Here is a 7,417-nt window from a genome sequence, read left to right as displayed (position 1 = left end):
TTTACCAAGGAATAGTGGGATTGACCGTAACGTTATTAAGCCCCCACGGCTGAAAGGGCGAGTATGTTCGGTGACGGGGATTCGTACCTGCATCCCTCAGATTACGAGTCGAGCGCCTTAACCACCAGACCATGGCAGGACGAAACAAATCTGCCTTTGATACGTGTCTGTGTGTGTGGCAGGACGAAACAAATCTGACTTGGATATGTGTCTGTGTGTGTGTTATCGATTCGTAAGCGAAATGATATAAAACAATTTAATTTCAATCATACAATTCACGTGTGTAAGTAAGTTTTACGTCTACACTGTTCAGTGAAGAGAGTTATTAACGCAGAATATATGTCAGTCTTACTAATCGCAGACTTAGGCCTAATGTACTCGACGGGTTTAAGTGAAAACGTGCATTGGAATTAGCTCTAAAATGCGATGAATCGCAGACTTAGGCCTAATGTACTCGACGGTTTAATTTGAAAGCGTGCATGGAATTAGCCCTAAAATGCGATGACTCGTAGACTTAGGCCTAATGTACTCGACGGTTTAATTTGAAAGCGTGTATGGAATTAGCCCTAAAATGCGATGACTTGCAGACTTAGGTCTAATGTACTCGACGGTTTAATTTGAAAGCGTGCATGGAATTAGCTTTAAAATGCGATGAAGTACAAACTTAGTTCCTGAATTGGAGTAGATGTAAGTAGAAGGTAAAAGTTATTTATGTGTAAATAGTTTAAATAACAATAAAACACTGTAGGTAACGGAAAGATAAACGTAATTACTGATACAGAGTTAGCTCCAAAACTACAATGAATGTGATTGGCGGATATGAATAGATTAAACAAGTGGTTAAAGGTGAAGGGAAATAATAACAACAATAATCCCACGAAGAAAGTGTTCGTGGCGTTCTACGTGAATTAAGTTATTAATTTCTGTAAAGTCTCATTTAATATCTATATATGTAGTCCTCAGAGTGAATCGACTGTGTTAAAGTAATTTATATGGGTGTATCTCTAGCTTTCGTGATGTGTTTCCTGATGTATATAAGATTGAGGAATTTTGACAATGGCTGAAACGCTTTAACTATAGAAAACTGAGTAGAACTCCTTTGATGCTTCTCATGCAGCGTTTGAAGTTGTTCTTTACAGACTTCTCCTGTCTTGGTTTGATTTTGAGACGACATTTAGGGCTCCGTTCCGTCTCCTTCACCAGTGCCTGCAGGACATTTTGGGTTCTATGTTGATTTCTTCATCAGGAGTTGAGCGATAATTTTGGGTTATATGCTGAATCCTTCATTAAGAGTTGGGTGATAATTTTGGGTTCTATGCTGACGCCTTCATTCGGAGTTGGGTGACAATTTTGGGTTCTATGTTGACTCCTTCATTAAGAGTTGGGTGACACTTTTGGGTTCTATGCTGCCTTCTTCTTCTTCAGAGGTTGGGTGACACTTTTGGGTTCAATGCTGCCTCCTTCGTCAGAAGTTAGGTGACAATTTTGGGTTCTATGCTGACTCCTTCATTCGGAATTGGGTGACAATTTTTGGGTTCTATGCTGGTTCCTTCATCATGTTTGTTGAAGAACTAAGGATGCAAACCGACGACACGTCGTCTCAACACCAAACTACGACAGAAGTCTATTAAGCACTGCCCACATTTGGGGTACACTTCCCAAATTCACATTGGAAAAAAGTATTTGAGTTTGTAGAGTTTTAATCTAGCTGTGATGTACCCATACGTTTTCAGTAACTGAACTGAATTAATCAGAAAATATATATTCACTCCTCTGAGGATGTTTTTGTTTTGTTTTTCTCCATTTCTTTACCTTTTTTGGTTTTTATACAAGACACAGAAGAAGGTATATAAATTATTATTATTTATTTATTTGTTGTTAAGCACAAAGATTCACAATGGAGGGTTTATGCTGTACCAATCGTAGATATCGAACTTCAAATTTTAACGTTATAAACTCCCCTAACTTACCGCTTAGCCACTGGAGTGGGTGGGCAACCATGAATCCTCGGATCAAAAGCCCGGAGAGGCTAACCATTGTCACGCCCAACTCTGCAAGAAAGTCAAATTTTTAAGGTAACAGATTTAGTGATCTAAAAGTTAAATATCAAGTCTTATCATATTTTGTGCTCCCACGCTCCTGACTTTTGAGACGTAGGTACGCTATAAGAGTGATGGGTAGAATCCTACTATTCGACCATACAAGAGTTAGCGGAAGGTGCTCTTGATGTACTGCCTTCCCTCTAATAGTTCAGTAGCATTCGGAAGGGTCTACGAAAATAGCTTTTGTGCAGCTTTGCTTGATATTTTAAAACAAACAAGGCTTTCTAGCACTGGCTATTGTTAAAGCGTGCATAAACAGAAACCCAAACCCAAATAATATCAGTTTCTGATCAGCAGATCTAATTACAACGCATTCACAATACGAGTTCTATGTAATAACAGTCTGTGGTCTGGGCTGCGGATCCGAAGGTCTAAGCTCACGCCGTGATGTCGCTAAACAAGCTCTACGTTTTCACCTGTGGTGAGCGTTATGAAAGTGACATTCGTTTCCGTTATTTGCTTTAAAGGGCCAAACAAAGTACAGATGTTGCTGACTGGTTGTTTCCTTCTGATCGGTAGTTGAAAATTACAGTTCCTAATCTAGTTAGCTTGCGACGAATCACTTTTCAAATCAGGGACGGCTAGCGCGAAATTCCGAAAACAAAATAAAAAAAGTTATAAAAACATTACTTTGTGTCATGAAGCGTATTCAGTATGAATTTAAGGTGCTAAACTCGTGTCTATAACTTCGGAAAGCGCTCGGGTTTCTGAGGTCTGCCTTCGGAAAGCACTCGGGTCACTGAAGGTCTGCCTCCGAAAATCGCTCGGATTATGAAAGATCCGCGTTCAGAAAGTGTTCGGGTCATTCGGTCTTGTTTTCTGGTATATCTGTTTGTTTGTTTTTTTAAGTTACGTGATTTTTTTTTAAATGCGATGAAATTATTAAGACTGTTGCATGAGTTTAAGGGTAGGATTATATTTGTTATTATCTAGTAAAATTTGTGCTGACATTTTGTATTATTTAGTTTACAATATACAAATATCAAATTCTTTTAAAATTAACAGAATCGAACATGTAACCTCACTAGTACACACATACACACATCACTGTTCATGTTGCCCCCCAGTGGCACAGCGGTATGTCTGCGGACTTACAATGCTAGAATCCGGGTTTCGATACTGCTGGCGCCCCCTATGTGTTTTAAATGAACTATTTAATCCAATACGTTTTGGTTAGTTTTTTACTGATTGCAACTCAAAATGATGCAATACAAGGACCAACCGGCTAGTGAACAGTATAAAAACCCATAATGGTAATTTAAGGGTTAAGTCTTAACCATTAAACAGTGTGTTTAAATAAAATATTTCAAACTTAGACATACTCTACGTGGTAAAATGAATATTTTTTGTCTCTGATCTATATATATATATATGAACCTCCTCTCAACAGTACGTTTCGAAACGTCCTCTGCTTCCAAGTTTAGTCCTAAGCTTAGCTAGAACGCATCAACGCATGCGCTGAAATTTTGATCTGCAGCTTCATTGGAAATAAGCATTATGTCTAGGTCAACCGTGATACGTTTTTTCTTTTCTTTTTAAATATATAAAACAAATGTAAATTTCCTGACGAAAAAACCAGAAACGAGTCTTAGAGGGTTGTTGTTTTTTTTCACGACACTTCGTGTGTTACTCAAGCCTCATTTGAAATACGATCCTTTAGATTTTAACTTTGTAAGTAAGATGTTAAAAATAATTGACTAACTTGAACTACTCCAGAAGCTAAAGTGTTTGGTTAAAAAATAATGAAATAAAATAAAAACTTGGGCCATCAAAACGGGATCAACTGTTAGCTGATCTAACTCGTAATTGTTTAAAGCTTTCAACAAAATTGTTCGCTGGTTTAAATATCGGGTAATATAGTTAAAGATAACCTCAAAAACTGAAGAACAAAAAATATTAAATAGACAAACAAAAATCAAGCTAATAACGTGTCCGGATGATATTCTGAAGAAGACTGTTTAGTCGACATGTCAACCTCGTTTCCTCTTTCTCTCTCTCTTTGTAAGCATTTTTAGAATATTTTATTTTCAGCTGTTTTCAGAACATCCATTTAACCCATTTTTGTTATTGTTATTGTGCTTTTCTGATCCAGTTCCAAGTTTCAATGTGAATATCTAGATTTATTTTTAGTTAAAATGAATTTGGAAAAAAAAAGCTGAAAGAAAACAAACTCCAACCACAATACAATACAATTAAAAACTGTACTCAGATTCACATAGTATATTTTCAAGATCACATTAATTCACCCTACAAAAGTATGCTGCCACCCCTTATAAAACATAAATGTTACAGCTTTCTCACCTACTGACTAATCATTTCCAGCCCCCCGAGTAGAAAGTGTGGTTGTTGTTTTATACCACGGGGAATCGAACCCCGAATCTTAGCGTAGTAAATCCGGAAACTTACCACCAGGTGGACTGAGTAGAAATTTTTTTTAATCCTCTTTTTACGATTTTCGAGTATTATTGTTTTATAAAAATATTGTTGTCGGTTTAGATGTTTTATTTTAGAATTTGGATTAGAATCTTATTGTTTTGCTTAAACTTCCAAATCTCAAGTGCTTCATATTTTTAGCATGTGGAGTGAAGTTTTTGACAAACAGGAAACAGATGCAAATTACGATTTTTGAGTGGATTTCTGTGGATTGGGAGAATTTATAAAATTAATGAATGTGTGGATAAACAATTATTAAACCTAAATAAGAAAAAGGTAGAAGCAAATAAAAATATCGCCATATGCTCCCTCTGGTAGATATTTACATCCTTAGTACAAAACAAATAGGTAAGCAAATTTGAAGAAAATAAATACGCTTTTTCTAGTAAGTAATCGAGCTTTTACCGCATGCTGCAGTCTTCTTTAGGCCTAAAGAAGTTAAGCCTAAAGAAGGATGCAGAACACACCCAAACTAAACGATTGCGTAAAATAAAACATAAATAAACAAGACGAATTCTCGTGTAAGATATTTTCTCCTTACAAAGATCTATTTAAAACTTCACAGTTCAAATACTGATATTGAACTGGCCGACTGATAAGCAAAAATTTAGACTAAGTTCTCGAAAAAAGTATCTAAGTAACTGCAGCTGACACCAAGAGAACTGGAGCTGACTAGGTGTTCCCCTATATTTCGTGTCCCCCAGTGGCACAGCGGCATGTCTGCGGACTTACAACGCTAGAAACCGGGTTTCGATACCCGTGGTGGGCAGAGCTTTGTGTAGCTTTGTGCTTAACTTCAAACAAGATCATCACATTTCGTATATTAAGTTTAAAAAATATAAATAAATGGGAATTATAAACGTGTAGTATCGTATAAAAAGGTTTAAATGCACAAGCTTTCGGCTCAATTACCTAAGCCTTCTACAGATGCGATACGCATATTAAACGTATTGCACCGGTAAAAGGCTTAGGTAATTGAGACGAAAGCTTGTGCATTAAAAAAAACGAAAACAAGAACTAAAAACCGTGGTGATAATTCAGATAAATGACTTGATACAAAATTATCAATTTTTCTGTTGTATGACAGTACTGCGTATATACAGTTTAGACAGATAGATCAACAGTTTATCTTAACTTGTACTATCGTGTGTACAAGGTTTATAATTATCAATGCAAGCTTATTCTATGTACTAGTCTAATTAGAATTATGCAATGTCTTAGCCCCCCCAGTGGCACAGCTGTATGTCCGCGGACTTATAACGCTAGAAACCGGGTTTCGATACCCGTGGTGGGCAGAGCCCAGATAGCCCATTGTGTAGCTTTGTGCTTAATTTCAAACACACACACACACACACGCAATGTCTTAAAAAATCGTAATATATAGAATACATTAATTCATCAGTTGGCTATCCTCACTTTCATCGATGTTTTCGACCATAATTCCAATAATATCTCGCAAGATTTGGACAGCTTAAAAAATAAAAGTTAATCCTTAATCCATGTATACTAAGCTAGGAATGCAAAGTAATCCTTATAATAATAAAAAATGAGATAGTATATGGAAAATAACAAAAATAAATATGTTTATTAAAATATTAACCAGTACTGTTGACGAAACTGAGTTTAAAGAAATAAAGGAATGTTACTTACACAAACAGTTGTTTCTTTCTTGTTCTTTCTAGAAACTAATCTCAAACAAAGCACTGTTATCAAACAGAAAAATGGAAATAGTTTGATTTTCTTTGTATATCTTAGAATTTTCTTGCAAAGATATCTTAAGGGCTATTAAGATATATCAAAGATATCTTAAGGGCTATCTGCTCATAACCGTCCATACGTTTGAGAAGTTGGACTAAATGAAAATCAGCTAGTAAACAGTATATTGACCGTCACTCTTAGCACGCATCTCTGGGCCCAAAAAGTGCGGAGCGCACTTTTACGGTAATGGGTCGCAAAGCATGAATCATTGGATTCACAGTTCGAGCACGCTAACCGCTATAGCACGCCCAGCTCTCGAAATAGTTCAAATGAAATTAACAAGTTCAGAGTTAAAGTAAAAACAAAAAAAGTCTGTTTGTTGTTAAGCACAAAGCTACACAATAGGCTATCTGTGCTGTAACTACCACGGGTATCGAAGCCCGGTTTTTAGCGGTATATGATTTCAGATTTACCGCTGAACCACTGGAGGCTGTGTGTGTGTGTGAGGGTGTATCTCAGTGAGTTTCTGTTTTGTTCAATTCCTTTGTGTTTTATTTTGTACATTTGCTTGCTTTGTTAACTTGTCTGGCTATTGTGCTCTATGCTTACTTTGTAAGTTTTTTTAATTTCTAGCCATCGTGTCCTGGAATTGAATGCCTCTTTTTTTTATTAAACTATACACCATTGTACTCGTTTATAGATATCTTATTGACGGTTTGTTTATGATTAAACAATAAGCTGTAGAATGAGTTATCTGTGCTGCGCCCACCACGGGTATCGTAACCCGATTTTCAATCGTATAAGCCCACAGACTTATTGACAAAAGAATACAGTTTGTGTACTAAGCGTTACACTGTAACGTTCACTCGTTTGCTTTTGAATTTCGCGCAAAGCTACACGAGGGATATCTGCGCTAGCCGTCCCTAATTTAGCAGTGTAAGACTAGAGGGAAGGCAGCTAGCCAATCACCACCCACTCTTGGGCTACTCTTTTACCAACGAATAGTGGGATTGACCGTCACATTATAACACCCCCACTCGCTGAAAGGACGAGCATGTTTGGTGTGACGGGGATTCGAACCCGCGACCCTCAGAGCGCTTTAACCACCTGGCCATGCCGGGCCACGTTCACTAGCACTAACATTTATTACATAGAATCACAGACTTACTGATCGGCTTTTTTGG

This window comes from Limulus polyphemus, unplaced genomic scaffold (genome assembly GCF_000517525.1).
Source record: "Limulus polyphemus unplaced genomic scaffold, Limulus_polyphemus-2.1.2 Scaffold5752, whole genome shotgun sequence".
Classification (NCBI taxonomy): domain Eukaryota; kingdom Metazoa; phylum Arthropoda; class Merostomata; order Xiphosura; family Limulidae; genus Limulus; species Limulus polyphemus.
Note: the sequence above shows the minus strand (reverse complement) of the source record.